General features: G+C 37.4%; 1 protein-coding gene and 1 pseudogene across 1 annotated transcript in view; both read right to left on the bottom strand.

The window, feature by feature from the left end:
- The window catches only part of LOC105481766 (dachshund family transcription factor 1), a 510299-nt gene that overhangs the window by 466959 nt on the left and 20039 nt on the right, over positions 1 to 23301 (bottom strand). The window lies entirely within an intron of this gene.
- On the bottom strand, positions 19036 to 20814 carry LOC139359215 (small ribosomal subunit protein eS10-like; annotated as a pseudogene).

Below are 23301 nucleotides of genomic sequence, written 5' to 3'. Positions count from 1 at the left end.
ATGGAACCACCAGAAAGGTCATGAAATAGGACATTGCCCGAACCTTGAAGGTACCTAAATGCATCCTCCTAGACACTACTTCTTCTCTATCACATGGAGAAAGCCACTTTACGTTTTTTGTTGTTGATCATGATGTTTTTATTTATGTATTTATTTTATTTCTTTTTTTAAATTTTTTATTTCAATAGGTTTTTGGGGAACAGGTGGTGTTTGGTTATGTGGGTAAGTTCTTTAGTGATGATTTCTGAGATTTTGGTGCACCCATCACCCAAGCAGTGTACACTGTACCCAGTGTGTAGCCTTTTATCCCTCACTCACTTCTCTTCTCACCCTTTCCCCCAAGTCCCCAAAGTCCATTATATCATGCTTATGCATTTTTTGTCCCATAGCTTAGCTCCCGCTTATAAGTGAGAACATATGATGTTTGGTTTTCCATTCTTGAGTTACTTCACTTAGAATAATGGTCTCCAATTCCATTAAGTTTCCTGTGAATGCCATTATTGTGTTCCTTTTCATGGCTGAGTAGCATCCCATGGCAGATATATGCCACAATTTCTTTATCCACCCGTTGGTTCATGAGTATTTACTGGTTTCATATTTTTGAATTGTGAGTTCTGCTGCTATAAATGTGTATGCAAATGTCTTTTTTCATATAATGACTTCTTTTTCAAGTGCATAGCTAAAATAAAGTAAAAATAAAGTATAGGGTCCCTATGTAATAGTGATTTCATTATATGAAGGTTGTTTAGCTAACTCTTTATGATGTAAATGGCATATATATTTATAGATCACATTAGTTGTGAATTAGTCATGAAAAGTAAGCAACATTTTTTATAGTCTAAATAATTTAATTGTACATTTTTAAATAACTACAAGAATATAATTGGATGTCTTGTAAAACAAAAGATAAATGCTTGAAGGCATGGATACCTCATTTTCCATGAAGTGATTATTATTATTACTATTATTATTATACTTTAAGTTCTAGGGTACATGTGCACAACGTGCAGGTTTGTTACATATGTATACATGTGCCATACTGGTGTGCTGCACCCATTAAATCATCATTTACATTAGATATATCTCCTAATGCTATCCCTCCCCTCTTCCCCCACCCCACGACATGCCCCGGTGTGTGATGTTCCTCTTTCTGTGCCCAAGTGCTCTCATTGTTCAATTCCCACCTATGAGTGAGAACATACGGTGTTTGGTTTTCTGTTCTTGGGATAATTTGCTAAGAATGATGGTTTCTAGCTGCATCCATGTCCCTACAAAGGACACAAACTCATCCATTTTTATGGCTGCATAGTATTCCATGGTGTATATGTGCCACATTTTCTTAATCCCGTCTGTCATTGATGGACATTTGGGTCGGTTCCAAGTCCTTGCTATTATGAACAGTGCTGCAATAAACATACATGTGCATGTGTCTTTATAGCAGCATGATTTATAATCCTTTGGGTATATACCCAGTAATGGGATGGCTGGGTCAAATGGTATTTCTAGCTCTAGATCCTTGAGGAATCACCACACTGTCTTCCACAATGGTTGAACTAGTCTACAGTCCCACCAACAGTGTAAAAGTATTCCTATTTCTCCACATCCTCTCCAGCACCTGTTGTTTCCTGACTTTTTAATGATCACCATTCTAACTGGTGTGAGATGGTATCTCATTGTGGTTTTGATTTGTGTTTCTCTGATGGCTAGTGATGTCAAGCATTTTTTCATGTGTCTGTAGGCTGTATGCATGTCTTCTTTTGAGAAGTGTCTGTTCATATCCTTTGCCCACGTTTTGATGGGGTTGTTTGTTTTTTTCTTGTAAATTTATTTGAGTTCTTTGTAGGTTCTGGATATTAGCCCTTTGTCAGATGAGTAGATTGCAAAAATTTTCTCCCATTCTGTAGGTTGCCTGTTCACTCTGATGGTAGTTTCTTTTGCTGCGCAGAAGCTCTTTACTTTAATTAGGTCTCATTTGTCAATTTTGGCTTTTGTTGCCATTGCTTTTCATGTTTTAGACATGAAGTCCTTGCTCATGCCTATGTACTGAATGGTATTGCCTAGATTTTCTTCTAGGGTTTTTATGGTATTAGGTCTAACATTTAAGTCTCTAATCCATCTTGAATTAATTTTTGTATAAGGTAAGGAAGGGATCCAGTTTCAGCTTTCTACACATAGCTAGCCAGTTTTCCTAGCACCATTTATTAACTAGGGAATCCTTTCCCCATTTCTTGTTTTTATCAGGTTTGTCAAAGATCAGATGGTTGTAGATGTGTGGTATTATTTCTGAGGACTCTGTTCTGTACCATTGGTCTATAGTTGTGTTTTGGTACCAGTACCCTGCTGTTTTGGTTACTGTAGCCTTGTAGTATAGTTTGAAGTCAGGTAGCATGATGCCTCCAGCTTTGTTCTTTGGCTTAGGATTGTCTTGGCAATGCGGGCTTTTTTTTTGGTTCCATATGAAGTTTAAACTAGTTTTTTCCAGTTCCATGAAGAAAGTCATTGGTAGCTTAATGGAGATGGCACTGAATCTATAAATTACTTTGGGTAGTATGGCCATTTTCACGATATTGATTCTTCCTATCCATGAGCATAGTATGTTCTTCCATTTGTTTGTGTCCTCTTTTATTTCATTGAGCAGTGGTTTGTAGTTCTCCTTGAAGAGGTCCTTCACATCTCATGTAAGTTGGATTCTAGGTATTTTATTCTCTTTGAAGCATTTGTAAATTGGAGTTCACTCATGATTTGGCTCTCTGTTTGTTCGTTACTTGTGTATAAAAATGCTTGTGATTTTTGCATATTAATTTTGTATCCTGAGACTTTGCTGAAGTTGCTTATAAGCTTAAGGAGATTTTGGGCTGAGATGATGGGGTTTTCTAAATATACAATCATGTCATCTGCAAACAGGGACAATTTGACTTCCTGTTTTCCTAATTGAAGACCCTTTATTTCTTTCTCTTGCCTGATTGCCCTAGCCAGAACTTCCAATACTATGTTGAATAGGGGTGGTGAGAGAGGGCATCCCTGTCTTGTGCCAGTTTTCAAAGGGAATGCTTCCAGTTTTTGCCCATTCAGTATGATATTGGTTGTGGGTTTGTCATAAATAGCTCTTATGATTTTGAGATACGTTTCATCAATACCACATTTATTGAGAGTTTTTAGCATGAAGGACTGCTGAATTTTGTCAAAGGCCTTTTCTGCATCTATTGAGATAATCATGTGGTTTTTGTCTTTGTTTCTGTTTATGTGATGGGTTACATTTATTTATTTGCATACGTTGAACCAGTCTTGCATCCTAGGGATGAAGCCCACTTGATCATGGTGGATAAACTTTTTGATGTGCTGCTGGATTTTGTTTGCCAGTATTTTATTGAGGATTTTTGCATCGATGTTCATCAGGGATATTGGTCTAAAATTCTCTTTTTTTGTTGTGTCTCCACTGGAGTTTGGTATCAGGATGATGTTGGCCTCATAAAATGAGTTAGGGAGGATTCCCTCTTTTTCTATTGATTGGAATAGTTTCAGAAGGAATGGTACCAACTCCTCCTTGTACCTCTGGTAGAATTTGGCTTTGAATCCGTGTAGTCCTGGACTTTTTTTGCTTGGTAAGCTATTAATTATTGCCTCAATTTCAGAGCCTGTTATTGGTCTATTCAGGCATTCAACTTTTTCCTGGTTTAGTCTTGGGAGAGTGTATGTGTCCAGGAATTTTTCCATTTCTTCTAGGTTTTCTAGTTTATTTGCACGGAGGTGTTTGTAATATTCTCTGATGGTAGTTTGTATTTCTGTGGGGTTGCTGGTGATATCCCCTTTACCATTTTTTATTGCATCTATTTGATTCTTCTCTCTTTTCTTCTTTATTAGTCTTGCTAGCGGTATGAATTTTGTTGATCTTTTCAAAAAACCAGCTCCTGGATTCATTTATTTTTCATTTTTGTGTGTGTGTCTCTATCTCCTTCAGTTTTGTTCTGATCTTAGTTATTCCTTCCTTCTGCCAGCTTTTGAATGTGTTTGCTCTTGCTTCTCTAGTTCTTTTAATTGTGATGTTAGAGTGTCAATTTTAGATCTTTCCTGCTTTCTCTTGTGGGCATTTAGTGCTATAAATTTCCCTCTACACACTGCTTTAAATGTGTCCCAAAGATTCTGGTATGTTGTATCTTTGTTCTCATTGGTTTCAAAGAACATCTTTATTTCTGCCTTCATTTCGTTATGTACCCAGTAGTCATTCAGTAGCAGGTTGTTCAGTTTCCATGTAGTTGAGCTGTTTTGAGTGAGTATCTTAATCCTGAGTTCTACTTTGATTGCACTGTGGTCTGAGAGACAGTTTGTTATAATTTCTGTTCTATTTAAGCAACATTTTTGAACAAATAATTTTAATGGTAGATGAGTAAAGTTACCCACCAATTAATAAGCTATCTCTTGTACCCAGATTTTCATACTTTCATTAGAATTCCTAATTAGGAAAGAGAATACCCCCAACATTTCTTTAATAATAAAGAGAACACAACCAAAGTTTCAAAATGTTCGTCTATAGAAATACACTGGAACATTGAAAATCCAGATTTATTGTCTATGAGATATTCTTTGAATAACTCAAAACAGCACAGGTTTTCTATGACTTTAGACTAAATTACTATAATTTCCCATGTGTAGTCAGAGTATTTGGATTTAAATCTTGCTTTTGTGCCCTTTAGAAAAATTAATTAACACTGGACTAATTATTACTATCATTTGTAAAGTGAGGGTAATACGTTTGTTTGGAGAGTTAAATGAAATAATCTGTGGGAGGCACAGCTTGACATCAATATATAGGTCCTGATTTTTTAAATTGCACTTAGGGTCATATACCCTATCCTAAGCCTTCTACATTTAATAGTGGAAATGTTAATCTAATAGTAAATTTCAATAAAATTTTTGAATTAATGAATTCTTGCATACATGAATCGACCATATTTATATCAATAGCTTTAATGTATTTTTATTACACAGACATACTATGATTGATTCAATAACTTCTCTTTTTATGGACACTTAATCTCTTATACTTTTGAGTTTACATTATCATTATCAATATTATTAGTTTAGAAAATTTTGAAAATACATGCCAGATGCCTGGGACTTCCATTTCACTCATCTTCTGTGTTGGAAAGCTAACTACTAAACTGCCTAGATGCAGCAAGCATTCTGGATATTGATTAGGTTTTTCTAAAAGGATGTACCTATGAGAGATTTAGATGGTGTGTATGAGTGGAGACTGTCATACTGCCTATTTTGGACATTTCTATTAAAAACAAGTTTGGTGTGATCCTTGAGGTATGATGAGTGTTGACCTTTGCTATTATGTTAATGTCTGTTGTGGGTACAACTCATAGTCTGGCCTATCCCTTGACTTGTTGAGAGTTTGGTGTCTGCCTTGGCTCCTTTTACTCCATCTTGAGCTGCTGCTGCTGCTGCTGCTGGCTAGAACAGCATTGATAGAAATCTCAGTGAACTTCTCTGCAGCTCTACATTAGAGACCCACTTCAGGCCCACCGAGGTCCCCCACCCCTATTAGTTTGCCTCAGATAAGGTATGTCTCTACTGGGTCCATGTGAAAATGACTAGTCCCACTTGGGCCACATGTGATCTAAGGGTAGCTCTGGGGAGCAGAGCAGGGGCCCTTGCTTTTCTTAACCATCCTGTATCACTGGGCTTGCTATGATGTCAATGCCAGCAGGGTGCTGCAGGACAGGGTGGCAATGACCTTCCTTAGGAATACCAAATGGGAAGTGAGACAAAAGCTTCTCCGCTATTGGAATTCCCCTCAGATGTTTCTGTATGTTTCTAAAGACACTTTTCCTGCAGAAAACTCTTCCTAGAGGATACAGAGGAAAAGGGCTTTTATTTCTTTATCTGTATTATTTACTTATCTGCTTTATTTATTCTACTCACCTCTCTCTTCTTCTCACAATCTTTTGTGAGGTGGCAACTTCTAGGCTTTTCCTTCCACCTGATCAGTGTCTCTCAAATTTTAGTTTGAAATACATGAGCAAATTGTGGCATCATGCTCATTGAAAAAAAACCAAAAAACAACAACAACAAAAAACTGAAATAGGCGAGGCACTGTGGCTAATGCCTGGAATCTCAGCAATTGGGGAGGCTGAGGAAGGTGGATTGCTTGAGTCCAGGAGTTTATGACTAGCCTGGGTGACATACTGAGACCTCATCTCCACAAAAATAAAAATTTAGCTGCGCGTGATGGCGCACACCGGCAGCCCTAGCTACGTGGGAGGCTGAGGTGGGAGGATTCGGATCTTGAGTCCTGGAAGGGAAGTTTGCAGTGAGAGCTGTGATTGCGCCACTGCACTCCAGTCTGGGCAAGAGCATGAGACCCTGTCACACACACAAAAATAATAAATAGAATAGGAAATATCCGGGCATATTAAGTTTTTAGTAGACTTTATTTTTAAAAGCAGTTTTACGTTCACAGCAGAATTGAGCAGTATGTACAGTTACCACTTACCCCTCACCATGACCCCCTCCACAACCTCCCCGACAATCAACATCACCCACCAGAGTGGCACATTTGTTACATGTGATGGGCCTATTGACACAACATTATCACCCAATGTCCATTACTTCAGAGTTCACTTTTGGTGTTGTACATTCTATGGGTTTGGACAAACGTATGCCATGTATCCATCACACATGAGACTTTACTGCCCTGAAAATTCTTTGTACTCTGCCTATTTATCCCTCTCTCTACCCTCATATCAACTTTTAAACATCATTTCATGGAGTTTTAATTTCTATTTTTAAACATATATTTAGCTATTGGTATATATTCATTTTATACCTGTTTGTGCTGAGTGATGAGGTAAAATGCACTTCTTCCTGAGGGTTTTGGTCAAAATATGTGAAAGTCACTGTCCTATGTCATAACCACATTCCTTATAGGATAAGTTTCTGCATTTAGATTATAGCAAGAAGAGGTCACCTCTCCATTCTTTGGCAGAAACCATATGACATAATTCTTCTTGGATTCATCCTGATATGTTCATGAGTATTAAAGGATTCTAATAATTTGTTTTTTTCTGAACAAAATTTGTCTTTTAAAATTATTGTTTTGCTGCAAAATCCTATTATGAGTGTCAGAAATGGAATAGTAACTCTTTATTTTTTCATTCCTGCTATAAGAAATCTAAGCTGGCTCCAATCCCCTCCACTCACACCACCACTTCCATACGTACATGGATGCTTCTCGGAGGAATGCATGAAGGTCAGTACAAGGAAATAGAAACAGAAAAGCATATCGCAGCATTTCAAAACCATAACCACATGATGCACCACTACACAACCTCTACAAAACCATCAATACAAGGATGATTTTTTTTTTTTTTTTTTTGGTAAGAGTGTGTGTTTTACAGACTGGCATATTAATCCTCTCTGAATTTTCTTCCCACAGCGCAACTTCACAATGGTCTGGACTAGGTTTTTATTTGTGATATTGGGCTAAATATTTTAGTTTATGGAAGAGACACTTCAGGGTATGCATTTATGCACATGGAGAATTACTCTTTGTGTGATAATAATTATTATCAACTATTAGAAGAGAGCAAGAAAAAAAAAGATACCAACTGCTGTAGAAAATCTTTACTGATGATTCTTAAATTTTAATCTTAAAATACATTGAGTAATTATAAAATCTCTGGGAATTTTCAAACCAGTGGTCTGAATATGAACATTGCTGAAATATTAAAGTTTGACTTTCAACTATTCTGTGCATGTGAATGTAGTTTGTTTGTTATTTCCTATCTCAATCTAAATATTTCCAATCCCTTCTCTGAAAGACTTTAAGTTTTCAAGTTGTGTAACTCTCAACAAATTTTCAAGCCCTCTAAATCTCTGTTTCCTCAACTACAAAATACCAATAATAATAACTGTCTTCAAATCTCCAAATACTGCTGGGTAGAGATAAAATGCATGGATGCATATGTGTTTGGCACAGAGCAGGTGTTTAGGAATTGTAGTGGTTATTCTTTTCTTTCTTCCTTTGGAACTTCTGGGCTCAAGTGATCTTCCTGTCCCAGCCTCCCGAGTAGCTAAGACTACAGGAGTGCACCACCATGCCCAGCTACTTTTCCTTATTATTATTTTTTTCTTTTAGATATAGGGTCTCACTATGTTGCCAATACTTGTCTTGAACTCCTGAGCTCAAGTAAACTTCTTGCCTCTACCTCTCAAAGCACTGGAATTACAGTTTCTTTCTTTCTTCCTCTCCTCCTAAGACCTCCTCCTCCTCCTTGGAATAAACCAGCCTAGCTTGGCGATGTAACTTCAAATGATAACAGTGTTTATATGAAAAATTTGATATGTTTAGAATTTCTTACAACTAAGTTAAAAATAATCTGTGAAACACAATCTATTTTACTAGAAATTGGCTGTACATGAATTTAAGGACATCTAAATTTCCAGAGCATTTATCACTCATAAGCAAACTGGGAGGAAAAATAACTGGAAATGAGATGAGAGCTGTAGTGAGTATTGGGCATGGGACGGGAGAAGAATTCTCCCCCATAACTGAGCTTGAAATGACAACTTTTTAGGGTCCATTTCACTTCTCCTGCATGTTAAAAATTAATAGGTATCACTTACAGAGCAGTTTTAGATATAAATAAATAACTGATAAGAAAGTACAGAGAGCTCTTATCTATCCACCCTCAGTTTCCCCATCAGTAATATCTTGAATTACTTTGTTATAATTGGTAAAGTACAAAATTTACGTTAGGGTTCTGTTTTGTGCTGTACAGCTCTATATGTTTTAACAAATGCATAATGTCACGAGTCTACCATTACAGTAAGGTAAAGAATAGTCTCATTGCCTTAAAAAGTTCCCCAACATTTTAATTGTTTGGATAGCTACTCAGCTTTCTCTCTCTCTCTCTCTCTCTCTCTCTCTCTCTCTCTCTCTCTCTCTCAGACTCTAGATGGGAAATACATGGCAAAGTAAGAGGGAAGAAGGAATTAGGAGCCTATGTATTTGTTCCTTATTCAGTAAATATTTATTGATCATATACTATGTTACCAGAATGTTTGCTAAGTGTCATGGATAATACAGTGAATTAAATATACTTGCCTAGGCCGGGCGCGGTGGCTCAAGCCTGTAATCCCAGCACTTTGGGAGGCCAAGGCGGGTGGATCACGAGGTCAGGAGATCGAGACTATCCTGGCTAACATGGTGAAACCCCGTCTCTACTAAAAAATACAAAAAACTAGCCGGGCGTGGTGGCGGGCGCCTGTAGTCTCAGCTACTGGGAGGCTGAGGCGGGAGAATGGCGTGAACCCGGGAGGCGGAGCTTGCAGTGAGCCGAGATCAGGCCACTGCACTCCAGCCTGGGAGACACAGCGAGACTCCGTCTCAAAAAAAAAAAAAAAAAAAAAAAAAAAAAAAAAAATATATATATATATATATATATATATATATATATATATATATATACACTTGCCTATTGGGTAAGACAAATTAAAAAAAGAAAATCACAAATAATTACCCAACATGGTAAGTACCATGATGGATGCTGTGAAGAAATATTGCAGGGATTCGTAACATAGATTGACGTGACAGGGAAGAGTCTCTGAAGCAGCAAGAGTGTAGGTGAGCCACACACTGGATGGTGCATAGCCAGAAGAGCTCCATGAAGAGTGGCAGGGAAAGATATATTTCAAGTGGAAATGTGTACAAAAGCCCAGAGATGGGAAAGAGCTCATCTCATTTGAGGAAGAAAGGGAACAGGAACACCGGCACAGGGTGGGGGCAGTGATTGAGATGATTGAGACTAAAGAGATGTTTGAGTGCATGTCATGCAAGCCTGGTAGTCTGTGATAAGCACAAGAGGTCACAGAAACATTTTAAGGAGGGAGTGGCAAAATCAGATATTCATGTCTTTGGTGTGGGGAACAGATTGGAAATCAGCCAAAGTGGAAATGAGAGGCGACTAGAAGACAGATCCAGATGAGGGAGGGACTTAGACTATAGTGGTAGAAGTAAAGCTAAAGAGAAGTGGAGAGTCTTGAGGTATATTTTGGATGTTCAAAATATGCATAAGACTTGCCCAAGGTTCTGTGACAATCAGTGAAAAATAGGAAAGAACTTAAATCTCCATCACCATATATGAGATTAAATATATTAAAAGAATTGTGGTAGATCTGTATGTGCTTACATGAGAAGATCTCCAGGATGTGTGAACTAAAAAAAAAGGGAATGTCTCAGAATAAATATAGTATTGTCCCACTTATATAACAACAATAACAACAACAACAACAAAAGAAAACAGAATCAAACTATGCATATCTTGTCAATTTTCTGTATTTAGGTTCTGTATCAGTGGATTCGACCAACTGTGGGTCAAAAATACTCAGGAAAAAATCAGTGAAAAACAATAGTAGGACAATAAAAATAAATGCAAATAATAATACAGTACGATAGCTATTTACATAGCATTTAAATTGTATCAGATGCTATAAATCATCTAGAGATAATTTAAAGTATATGGGAGGATCTGCATAGGTTATATGCAAATTGTTTGCCATTTTATATGAGGGACCTGAGCATTCTCAAAATTTGGTATCCACAAGCATCCTGGAACTAATTCCTGGTGGGTACTGGGGGATGGCTGTTCATATACACAGGGAAGGAGGTATTGGAAAATTCAGTAATCATTATTTTTGGAGAGATAAGTGGAGTAGAATTTGATATTTGTTCTGCTCTACATAATATCGAGATTGTTTTAGAACAAAAATTTTCATATAAAAATTATTTTTAGAACAAAAATGCATTTTAAAACTTCTGATGTTGGCCGGGCGCAGTGGCTCACGCCTGTAATCCCAGCACTTTGGGAGGCCGATGTGAGCGGATCACGAGGTCAAGAGACTGAGACCATCCTGGCTAACACTGTGAAACCCGGTCTCTACTAAGTCTCTACTAACGAGACAAAAAAATTAGCTGGGTGTGGTGGCGGGTACCTGTAGTTCCAGCTAACTCGGGAGGCTGAGGCAGGAGAATGGCGGGTGAACCCGGGAGGCAGAGTTTGCAATGAGTTGAAATCACGCCACTGCACTGCAGCGTGGGCGACAGAGCGAGACTCCGTCAAAAACAAAACAAAACAAAACAAAAGCTTCTGATGTTATTTAAAAATCCAGAGTATACTCTCCAGAAAAAAAAAATTGTACTGGTCAATTATATTCATAATTTTAGGTTAAATAGAAAATCTAAATCATAATTCCACTTGGTCAGTGATGAAAGCCTAGATCTTTAGGAATCCTTTTGTGTCTCCAATTTTTTATAAGTTGTGTTACTTAAATGATGCTTGTTATATTGATCTTGTGCTCTGGAGATTTGGATTTCTCTCTGCCTCCATTTTCCTAATCTTATTTGGGTAAGTTGGAGATGTTGAAAAACAAAAACAGCAATTACTAAGCTTTCCTACTGCTAAGGTTTTGGATGTGAATTAGGTTTTTCTAATTAGAAACACACATGTGAGACTTGGGAGGTAAAATAGATGACATTTTTCGGTGACCGTGAGTATGGATACCTGTGCCTGAAAGGTGTGAGTCTTGGCAGTGAACAGACATTCTCATGACACATCACCAGCTTCATGGCTGGGTGATTGCACTGGTTTTCTGACAAGATCACTGTGGTATGACTTTTAAGCCAACAGTATGGCAGCCTTCACACTTCTGCTCCTCCAATCCCTGTCCTTTTCAATTATGTTATAAGCATCTAATTCCCTATAATTCCCTTAAATCCCTTTCTGATTGGTACACTTAGAATAATTTCTTTTTCAGACACTGAAAAGTCTGACTAATACATCAATTTCTCCATATGGCCTCCTTGAGTTTTCAGATAAATATCATTGGGAGCTACAGGGCAATGTAGTCACTTAGAGGCCTCCGCATGCCTTCTATGAGATGTCACCCTCCCCAGATGTCTGTACCATCATGGAGGAGCAGTTGTCAAATCACAAAAATTAAATATGCAGGATTATACTTCATAGTGCTGTCTATCCTAATCTAAGGCACAATCTCTATTAAACCATTCTCATTGGTATGAACACTTGATCTAGTTCTCTTATTGCACAAACACACACAACACACACTCTCACACACTACCTTTGCTTCAGTGTCTCTGCTACCACCTGTGCTCCCGTTTCTCTGTTTTGCACTGAAAAATTTCTTGAAATATTCATCTGTACTCATTGTTTCTCAGCTCCCTTGGACTCTTCTCTTCAGTTGATCCCTAGTCTAATTTTATCCTCAGCACCACAAAACTAGTTTTGTTGAGATCACCAACAACCTCCATGTTGCCAATCAGAAAACATTTATCTGTCCTATCTAATTCAACCTCCTTAAAGGATGGGACATGGTTGACCATTTCTTCCTTTCTGACACAACTGATTCTGAAACACCGTATCCTCTTGGCTTTCCTCCTGCCTGTCTGGTTACTCTCTTTCAGTCTGATTTGTTGGTTTTTAGTTTCTGTGGCTTCTTCTACATGTCTTGAGCCTCAAAGTTCAGTTCCTAGGTCATCTTCTATTATCTTCTAAGGTTTCTTTATCTTTCAGAAATTTGCTATTGTACTATATGAATATAACTTTGAAATTTATATATTTCATACACTCTCCCCTGAGCTGCTAAAGATTTGTATATCCAACTGCTGCTTTGATGTTTCCATATAGATGCCAAAAAATATTTCAAACTGAAAATAAGCCAAAACAAATTATTTACTCCCCCAATTAAAAACTGCTTCTCTACTTGTCTTTCCCACTCCTGTAAACAGCACTATTGTGCACCTACTTGTTCAACTCTCACCCCACAAATCATCCTTACTCCTCTCTTCCTTCATTTGTCACATCCACTGCTCCAGCAATGTGCCATAGACCTGTTCATTTCTCTCCATCTCATTGTCACTCCTCAGTCCAAGCTACTATCAGCTGTCATCTGGACCACCAAAATGTTTCTGAGCAATTCTCCCTCATTTCATGCGTTGCTCCTTCCACTACCCAATCTCAATGCAATAATCAGAACACTTTTTCAAAAACTTATATTTACCCATTTACTGCCGTAATTAAGACATGTCTATAGTTCCTCTACTACTAAGGCCCAAACTCCCTAACCTCACTTCCATAGCACAACACAATGTGGCCCTTGCCAACTGTACCCTCACACAATGCTCTCACTGCATGCCGCACATACTAGCTTGTTTTGTTTTGTTTTGTTGTTTTGTTTGTTTTCTGAGACGGAGTCTTGCTGTCACCCAGGCTGGAGTGCAGTGGCACAGTTGCAGCTCACTGCAATCTCCGCCTCCCAGGTTCAAGCAATTCTTCTGCCTCAGCCTCCCGAGTAGCTGGGATTACAGGTGCCTGCCACCACACCCCGCTAATTTTTGTATTTTCTTTTTAGTAGAGACGGGTTTTCAACCATGTTGGCCAGGCTAGTCTCGAACTCCTGTCCTCAAGTGATCCACCCGCCTCAGCCTCCCAAATTGCTGGGATTACAGGCGTGAGACACCGTGCCTGGATGTTTTTATTTCTTTTAAACCAAGCTTGTCCTTGTCATGTCATTCTCTCTGCTTGAAACACCCTTTTTTATATTCTTCACTCGGCTCCTTCCTTTTCATCTTACAGGTTTCAGGTCTACTGTCACCTTTGTTCTAGACTGTTCTATCTAAATTAGCAGCTCAGATATACAATCGTGTTCATTTTCTTTTATAGCACTGTTTAAAATCTGAAATTATTTTTATTAGTTAACTTCTTTATTGACTCTCACTATAAACTAAATGAAAACAGTGACCTTAACAGTCTCTCCCCCCACCCCACCTCCTTTATCCTCAGAACTTAGCACAGTATTTGGGATATAGGATGAATTCAAAAAATATTTATTGGAAAAAAATAAATCACATCATCTTCTGATATCCAGAGCCAACACTTTTTTTTCCCTCTCATCAAGACTAACAATAGATGAACCTGGATAACTCAATTGTAATTCATGAATTTTAATACTTTCATCCTTCTGTTGTGTCTCCATTGTGTATTGGTTTTCTTCAGTAATGATTATTCTGTTTTCAATATTAAATTTAAAGTATCTCTTATGTTAATTTTAAAAAGAAGTGCAATTGCATCCTCCTCACAGCTATTGTTAATCTGTTTATCTTGTTGTTATTGGCAGCATTTTCTTAAATCCTTTTCTGTTATGGTATTTTAATTTCAGAATTATTTTCTTATTTTTGAAATATTCTCTAGTAGAGAAAATCAGAAGTCAGGGAACTTGATTTTAAATTCTAACTGAGTGATTTTGGGATAAATAACATAAGCTTGGGACTCATTTTGTTCATCTGTTGAATGCAAAGTCGAATTAGAAAATTCCCAAGGTCCTTTTTAGCCAAATTGTAGTAAGGTGTTAAGACAAAGCAGAAAATAAGAAATCTGCATGACAAATAAGGGCTGAAACCGAGTAGACATCACAAAGTTAATGAAATGTAAACATCAAGCAGGAAATTTTAGTCAGAGTCTCACTACTTCTAAGTCATCTAATAATATATTTTTCATCCTGTATTACACTGTGGCTTAGAATACTGCAATACTCAAATGCTAAGGTAAGTCACTGTCATCAATCCCAAAAGTAATAGCATTACATAGCAGCTTTCATCTTAGGCCCCTAAATCACTAGGTAAATATCAATTAAATCCCAACACTTCCCTATGCTAGTATTACTGTGCCCATTTAATAGATGGAGAACTGAGCCATATTCTTGTTTAAGCCATAAACCAAAGCTTTCTAATTTTCAATCACTAGACATCTTTAATAGTTAATATGCTATCAGAGACCTGAGGTTGAATTCAATGAATGAGAATTTCTATATGTGGTATTGTCATGCCTGTAGGTTTATGGAGTTGTGTGTGGTGTCTGTAAATGTACGTGTGTGTATGTAAAGTATGAGTGGGTATGACTATAAATGTGTATAGTCGATGGGAAAAACTTGTGCATATGAGTGTGTGTCTGAATGACTATCAAGCATTGCACTGTAGTCACTCAAGTTTCCTTTTTTGTAATTTATTTTTAAACAAATTTCTTAGCTGCATTGAACACTTCTGGAATTCCCTTCACCATCTTTCACGTTCTTTTTTGGCTTATCTCCCATTCCACAATTTCTTCTTTCTCTGTTGGTCTATGCTCAGATTTCTGCTTTTCAACTTTTATATTCACCTCACATATTCCCTGTGGAGATCTGTATTCCTTCCTATGGTTTCATTGACTCTCTGTATGCTGATATTACCTAAATCTACTCCTACAGCTTAAGTGTGTTTCCTAAGTGTCTCCACTGACTCATAGACACCTCTCTACTTAGATGTCCCACCACTGTCTTAAACTCAGCATACCTGAGAATGCATGGATCAACTCACTTACCTCATCTCCTCTGCAACCTGAAGCTTCTTCTAATCCTTCTAAGTAATAACAGATTACCAACCCAAATGTCCAAGACAGAAATCCAGGACTCCCTCATTCTCCAGTTCCCTTACTTCCTACACACACTTAGCAAGTTCTGCTTGCAAAGTAAGATTCAATTTCCAATTTCTTCAAGCTCTTGTGTCCTCTTAAAACTCCTGTCATATCCTTGGACGGGACTACCATTATATGCTGCCTAGATCATGACACAGGTCTTCTAATAAATTATCTACTCTGATGTCAGAGTGACTTTCATAAGGCAATAACCTGATCATGTCTCTCCTGTGTAAAACCCTTCAACGGTCCCTACTACTATGAGAATCAAGTCTAATCTTTATATGATTTTCTTTTTTTAAATTGTTATTTTTATTTATTTATTTATTTATTTATTTATTTATTTATTTATTATACTTTAAATTCTAGGGTACATGTGCATAACATGCAGGTTTGTTACATATGTATATTTGTGCCATGTTGGTGTGCTGCACCCATCAACTCGTCAGCACCCATCAACTCGTCATTTACATCAGGTATAACTCCCCCCTCCCCATGATAGGCCCCGGTATATGATGTTTCCCTTCCCGAGTCCAAGTGATCTCATTGTTCAGTTCCCACCTATGAGTGAGAACATGCGGTGTTTGGTTTTCTGTTCTTGCGATAGTTTGCTGAGAATGATGGTTTCCAGCTGCATCCATGTCCCTAGAAAGGACACAAACTCATCCTTTTTTATGGCTGCATAGTATTCCATGGTGTATATGTGCCACATTTTCTTAATCCAGTCTGTCACTGATGGACATTTGGGTTGATTCTAAGTCTTTGCTATTGTGAATAGTGCCGCAATGAACATACGTGTGCATGTGTCTTTATAGCAGCATGATTTATAATCCTTTGGGTATATACCCAGTAATGGGATGGCTAGGTCATATGGCACTTCTAGTTCTAGATCCTTGAGGAATTGCCATACTGTTTTCCAAAATGGTTGAACTAGTAGTTTACAGTCCCACCAACAGTGTAAAAGTGTTCTTATTTCTCCACATCCTCTCCAGCACTTGTTGTTTCCTGACTTTTTAATGATTGCCATTCTAACTGGTGTGAGATGGTATCTCATTGTGGTTTTGATTTGCGTTTCTCTGATGGCCAGTGATGTCAAGCATTTTTTCATGTGTCTGTAGGCTGTATGCATGTCTTCTTTTGAGAAACGTCTGTTCATATCCTTTGCCCACTTTTTGATGGGGGTGTTTGTTTTTTTCTTGTAAATTTATTTGAGTTCTTTGTAGGTTCTGGATATTAGCCCTTTGTCAGATGAGTAGATTGCAAAAATTTTCTCCCACTCTGTAGGTTGCCTGTTCACTCTGATGGTAGTTTCTTTTGCTGTGCGGAAGCTCTTTAGTTTAATTAGATCCCATTTGTCAATTTTGGCTTTTGTTGTCCTTGCTTTTGGTGTTTTAGACATGAAGTCCTTGCCCATGCCTATGTCCTAAATAGTACTACCTAGGTTTTCTTTTAGGGTTTTTATAGTATTAGGTCTAACATTTAAGTCTCTAATCCATCTTGAATTAATTTTCGTATAAGGAGTAAGGAAAGGATCCAGTTTCAGCTTTCTACTTATGGCTAGCCAATTTTCCCAGCACCATTTATTAAATAGGGAATCCTTTCCCCATTTCTTGTTTTTCTCAGGTTTGTCAAAGATCAGATGGCTGGAGATGTGTGGTATTATTTCTGAGGGCTCTGTTCTGTTCCACTGGTGTATATCTCTGTTTTACGCAAATCAATAAACATAATCCAGCATATAAACAGAACCAAAGACAAAAAACACATGATTATCTCAATAGATGCAGAAAAGGCCTTTGACAAAATTTAACAGTCCTTCATGCTAAAAACTCTCAATAAATTTGGTATTGATGGAACGTATCTCAAAATAATAAGAGCTATTTATGATAAACCCACAACCAATATCATACTGAATGGGCAAAAACTGGAAGCATTCCCTTTGAAAACTGGCACAAGACAGGGATACCCTCTCTTCCCATTCCTATTCAACATAGTGTTGGAATTGCTGGCCAGGGCAATCAGGCAAGAGAAAGAAATCAAGTGTATTCATTTAGGAAAAGAAGAAGTCAAATTGTCCCTATTTGCAGATAACATGATTGTATATTTAGAAAACCCCATCATCTCAGCCCAAAATCTCCTTAAGCTTATAAGCAACTTCAGCAAAGTCTCAGGATACAAAATTAATATGCAAAAATCACAAGCATTCTTATACACCAGTAACAGACAAACAGAGAGCCAAATCATGAATGAACTTCCATTCACAATTGCTTCAAAGAGAATGAAATACCTAGGAATCCAACTTACAAGGGATGTAAAGGACCTCTTCAAGGAGAACTACAAACCACTGCTCAGTGAAATAAAAGAGGACACAAACAAATGGAAGAACATACCATGCTCATGGATAGGAAGAATCAATATCGTGAAAATGGCCATACTGCCCAAGGTAATTTATAGATTCAATGCCATCCCCATCAAGCTACCAATGAGTTTCTTCACAGAATTGGAAAAAACTGCTTTAAAGTTCATATGGAACCAAAAAAGAGCCCACATTGCCAAGACAATCCTAAGTCAAAAGAACAAAGCTGGAGGCATCATGCTACCTGACTTCAAACTATACTACAAGGCTACAGTAACCAAAACAGCATGGTAATGGTAACAAAACAGAGATCTTTATATGATTTTCAAGATCCTGCATGATCTGACTGCTGCATGCCATAATCATCACTTGTTTCTCTTCTTAAATTCTACCAACTGTAACCGTGTGTGTGTGTGTGTGTGTGTGTGTTTGTGTGTGTGCCTCCAATTCCTTGTTTTCTTTTAGTCTGTTCTATACCTTCCCCACCTCTTTGCTTGGTTAATTCCTACTTCTCTTTCAGGTCTCAGCTCAAAATCACTTTCCTCAGGAAAGCCTCCCTTGTTTTTCAAGGTAGCCATCAATGTGTTCTTAGAGCTCACTAGGTATTACTTGTCACACAGCATCATGATTACCTTTGTACTATTAATTTTTTTAGATTCTAAATTTGGAGAAGGCAGAAATAGTGTCTATTTTTGGAAGACTACATCTTCAGTGCTGTTTCTCTTTCTGACACAGAATAGATGCTATGTAAATATTGATGAAATGGTTGACTCACTGAATGAGTGACCACACTGAGCTTGTATAAGTATGTCAATGTGGTCACTGTTTCAGGTGAAGCTTGTGGGAATAAGGAAGATCTAAGAGAAATGGGCCAGACCCATGTTGTTCTAAATAAACCATGTTGCTCTAAATAATCCAGGAGCAGTAGGTCACTCAGTATAAACAGTGTATTTTAGTAGAAAATATTTATTATGTCCTTAAATTTCCTGTTGCATGCCAGGTGTGACTGCAAAGTAAGGAGGCTGATTTCATGTGAGGCTTATGAAAATGATCTTCTTGGATTGTAGCTCTGCTTGGCAGTGGAGCCAGGCATGGAAGGGCCTTGCCTTGTTCCCATGTGCCTCTCCACTCAGAGAGCAATGCTTGGCACTGTGGGACCATCTGCAAGTGCATGCCTATAAATCCTTACTCAAAAAACCCAAGTCATCTTTTCTGAAACCGGAAAATGCCTATTCCTGGAATGTCTCATTGAGGACTGAACGGGTTACTTCAGGTCTGAAAGGTTATGACAGGGCACATGTTTGAGGGAGGTGAGGACTGAGTATGGATGTGAGGACTGGGGCTTCCAAGTTCATGCTGAGGCAATTCATGACCCTGGCCCAGGTGGGAAAAGAAGAGCAGGCAAAGAGGGAAAGATGCCTGGGGATGGCAATCAGCTGTGACCCTCTAAGGGGACTGAGGATTCTATTACTGTATATTTGTATTTGATCATCCAGGTTACTATGCATATTTGTCAAGGTAAGAAGATAGATTTTACTTAATGGCTTTTCAGCTTGATTTACAACCTTTAACTATTTAAACCTGTATCATATACTCTCCAATTAAATACGTGTCCCCACATGTCTTAGGGGGCTGTCCTGCTAGTCAAAAACAGTTATATTTTAGAATTTTTTGCTTAAGGGTCCTTAATTTTTTTCTTTCTTTCCTTTTTTTTTTTTTTTTTTTTTAAAGTTTTTCTGGCTACATGTTGTTCAACACAAATAATCTCCTCCAACTTTACTAAGATGGCTGATCACGTCCAAGACCAAATCTGGAATTCAGTTGCTGACCCATGCCCAGCCTCAGCTTTCTTGTTGGCACCAGGGGGCATCACTCCATCTGTAGGAGTCTCTGTCAGCTTCCCCTCTTGTGAGTCTCACCACTGGCCCTCCAGACCTTTGGGCCAAGGCCTGCCAATCTCAGGACAGCTGTGACACAGTGGGGCAGCATTATCTCAGGGAGGGTTAATCACAGAGAAACTAGATATTCTTGTTGGTAAGGTACCAGTAGAAATGTCTCCAGGCAAACTGTTTCTTCAGGCAGCCTTGATACCTGAGAGACTGGATGGCCTTTAAGACATGAAACTTGGGCACATTTTTGTCTGCCAGTTCTGCGTGCTTAGGCATATAGACATCTCTCTTGGCCACCATCACTCCCTCCTTCAACAGGAGTTCATAAATGGCAACCCAGTTCTTTTTGGACATCAACATCTTGGGCGCTGCAGTGTCTGGGGCAGAGGCAGGAAAGGCAGTGTCCCTTAATTTCTTGATGTCAGTAATATTTTATTTTGTTTTACCAACAGTAAAATAGATTACGATTACACCTCAAGGCAAATCATGGTTTTCATCATAACACAGAAAAACAATATTGCATAAGTTGTATCTGTCTATTGACTTAACGATAATGGAAGTACTTCAGTAAAGCCCTTGATGCTGATTTTAATGGTAGAGAAGAGACTGCAGATAATTTGAAGCTTGTCTAGTTTGGTTTTTCACTCCTCTTTTTATTGCATTGCCATATTTTAGCAGATTCTCATCATTTCAAAACATTCGATTTGGAAAATGACAGTTATTATTATTATGTGATTTAGTTTTATTTTGGTGTAAGAATGTTATTTACTAGACAACAAACATTTTTGGAATTTATTGGGCACTCAAAAATGACTTTATGAATATTAACTCATTTAGGTGTTATGGCACTTTCAGATAGGTATTATTAATATTCCCATTCTAAAGATGAGAAAACATGGACAAAAAGAAATTAAGCAACTCGCCCAAAGTCGCTACCATAATTCTTATAACTAGCAGAGCAAGGATTCCAACCCTAGCAATCTAATTCTAGCTATGTTGCGCCTAAGCATTGCTTTTTTGCCCATAAGAGTGTTTACGTCTTAAAGACATGGATCATGAGGTTTTATTTTAAAATTAAGAATGCAAAAATATAATTTTGACAATTAGCAGTCATTAAAGGAGCAATTACTCACTTGATGGCTTAAAGGAGCTTAATTTTGCCTTGTATTATTTAGATTTTTAAAAATTCTAATATTTTATCTTCAAACTTGCATGAGTGTTATACTTTATACCTAAGAGGCAATATATTTTGATCAAGAAAGAGTACATGCTACCATATTGCCTTATTTTTTCAAGAAAACCAGATGAATTACATTTTAAACAATTAATATAGCCACACATAAAGGTTTTCTTTTTCAACTTGCCTATTATCAGATAGAAATTTTTTTTTTTAGCTATTTACAAATAGCAGTAGTCACTCATTCAGGCAACTGAAGCTCATATCTGAAATGTAAATGAATTAATGAATTTCAATGCTGTTGAGAAAATAAATACCTGTGGCTGAAAGAAACAACTCTGACTGGGGCAAGTAATACTGATATGTTTTATTCTACAATAGGTGTGCGCATTTCTGTTAGAAATTAGAATGGCTCAGGTTCACTCTTAACAAGACAATTACATGTTCTGTGAAGGGAGTTCCATGACTTCATTTTAGCTGTCTATGTAGCAAGTACTTCACATTCATATAAAGGTTTAAAATGCATGCTATACAACTTTTGAATATAACTGATTCTAAAGGAATAATCTGTATGTAAGGATATCCAACAGTCATTCACCTATTTGGTTATATAAAAAAATCCATTTCACATTATATGACCTCACTTTGCAACCCAATAGCGAAAGAAAATATGTAACGAATTTTCAATACAATATAAATGATATTTCATAATCTATAGAGTAAGAACTGTTCTTGAATGTTAAGATGGTTTCCATATTTTCTCCCAGTATAAACACATAAGAATATTATTTGGCCTAGATCAGTTCCTTTTATATAAATTAGACTGGAAAATTGCATCAGCTTTATTTAGAAATATCCACAAGAGAGATACTCTGATTATTGAGGTCATTGCTGTGACTACAGTAGTGACTTGAAACCCAGTCTCACAGTGAGGAACTTTATTGTGGAAAGTAATTAAACTTAACCAAAATTAGGAGAATTGAAATCAATATATAAAAGATAAAAAAGGCTTATTTTTATTAAAAATAATCTTTCATCAATATAAACATTAGAGTTAAAATACTTTCCCCATAAAAAGGAGGATTAATTTTATTCCAGTGCTTAAGGAAGCATGTGCTTAAGGAAGCCTATGCTTACCCCCGCTTGCTAAGGACGGAACAGGGCTCATTTAAATACAGGTGGTTACTTGTTACACACCCCCTCACACAAACACACCCCTCCCTATGTATATAGAAATTTCCTGAGCCCCTTACTATTTTCAGCTTTAATTAGGATGTGAAGAGAGGGGGCATTTTAAAACAATGGATTCCTGTAAAGTAAATTTGGATTTCAGTAAAGTAAAACTCTCTCTCTCTCTATATAAATACTTCATAGATATACTATACATATATATCATAATGCATATATATGATATACACATATATATCACACATATATACTGTCTTCAAGTGCTCTCTCTCTCTCTCTCTCTCTCTCTCTCTCTCTATATATATATATATATATATATATATAAATCTGTGGCATAACATTGGGTTTCCATCTTTTAATTTTCTCTTCTAAAGTCACAAAAAGTAAAACAGAACACAAACCTATTCTATTATACCATCACCACCATTTCATATGTGGTCAAAGGACATTGAACATTAGTTAAGAAGGACATAATCCAAGAATACTGGATAGCTCTTAATAATAAAAAAAAAAATACCTGACAACTTTACACAATTTTCTGTTAGAAAAGGCAAAAACATTTATGCGCCCCTCTGGTTTCATGAATTGGAAAATAGTATTTTAATTTCCTTATCCTAAAGCAAAAATGTCTTTTTTCTGCCACCTCCCTTGTATTCACTTATTTACTCATTTGATTTACAAATAGTTATCGAACTTCTATTATGTACCAGGCCCTTATGTAGGTTCCAGAAATCCACAGTGGACAGGAAAGATACAATTTTTGTCTTCGCGGAGCTTATCTTAGTGTGATACATTGGAAAATCATGTTGGGTCTACCACCATTGTATATATTTTCACTATGACTACTGTTCCTTTTCTGCTGCCACCACCATTACTTCCTGTCTGGTTTACTGCAAAGCTCTCTTAACTTGTCTCCGGGAGTTCATTTTGCCCCCACACTCTAACCCAGTATATTAGTCTCCAAGTAGCCAGAAAGATTTGTTTAAAAGATGAAACAGACCGTCGACCTCTCATGCTTAAAACCCTTGATGGCTTCTCATTTTCTACAGCCTTTCCATCCTGCTGCAGCATCAAAGGCAGTGTGCTCTGGCCTTTCCTGCCTCTTCCAATAGCTCGCTCTCTAAAATTTAACCACATCACTGCATTTCTGTTATTCTTGCATTC

This window comes from Macaca nemestrina, chromosome 16 (genome assembly GCF_043159975.1).
Source record: "Macaca nemestrina isolate mMacNem1 chromosome 16, mMacNem.hap1, whole genome shotgun sequence".
Classification (NCBI taxonomy): domain Eukaryota; kingdom Metazoa; phylum Chordata; class Mammalia; order Primates; family Cercopithecidae; genus Macaca; species Macaca nemestrina.
The sequence above is the reverse complement of the archived record's forward strand: the minus strand, read 5'-3'. Positions and strand labels throughout refer to the sequence as shown.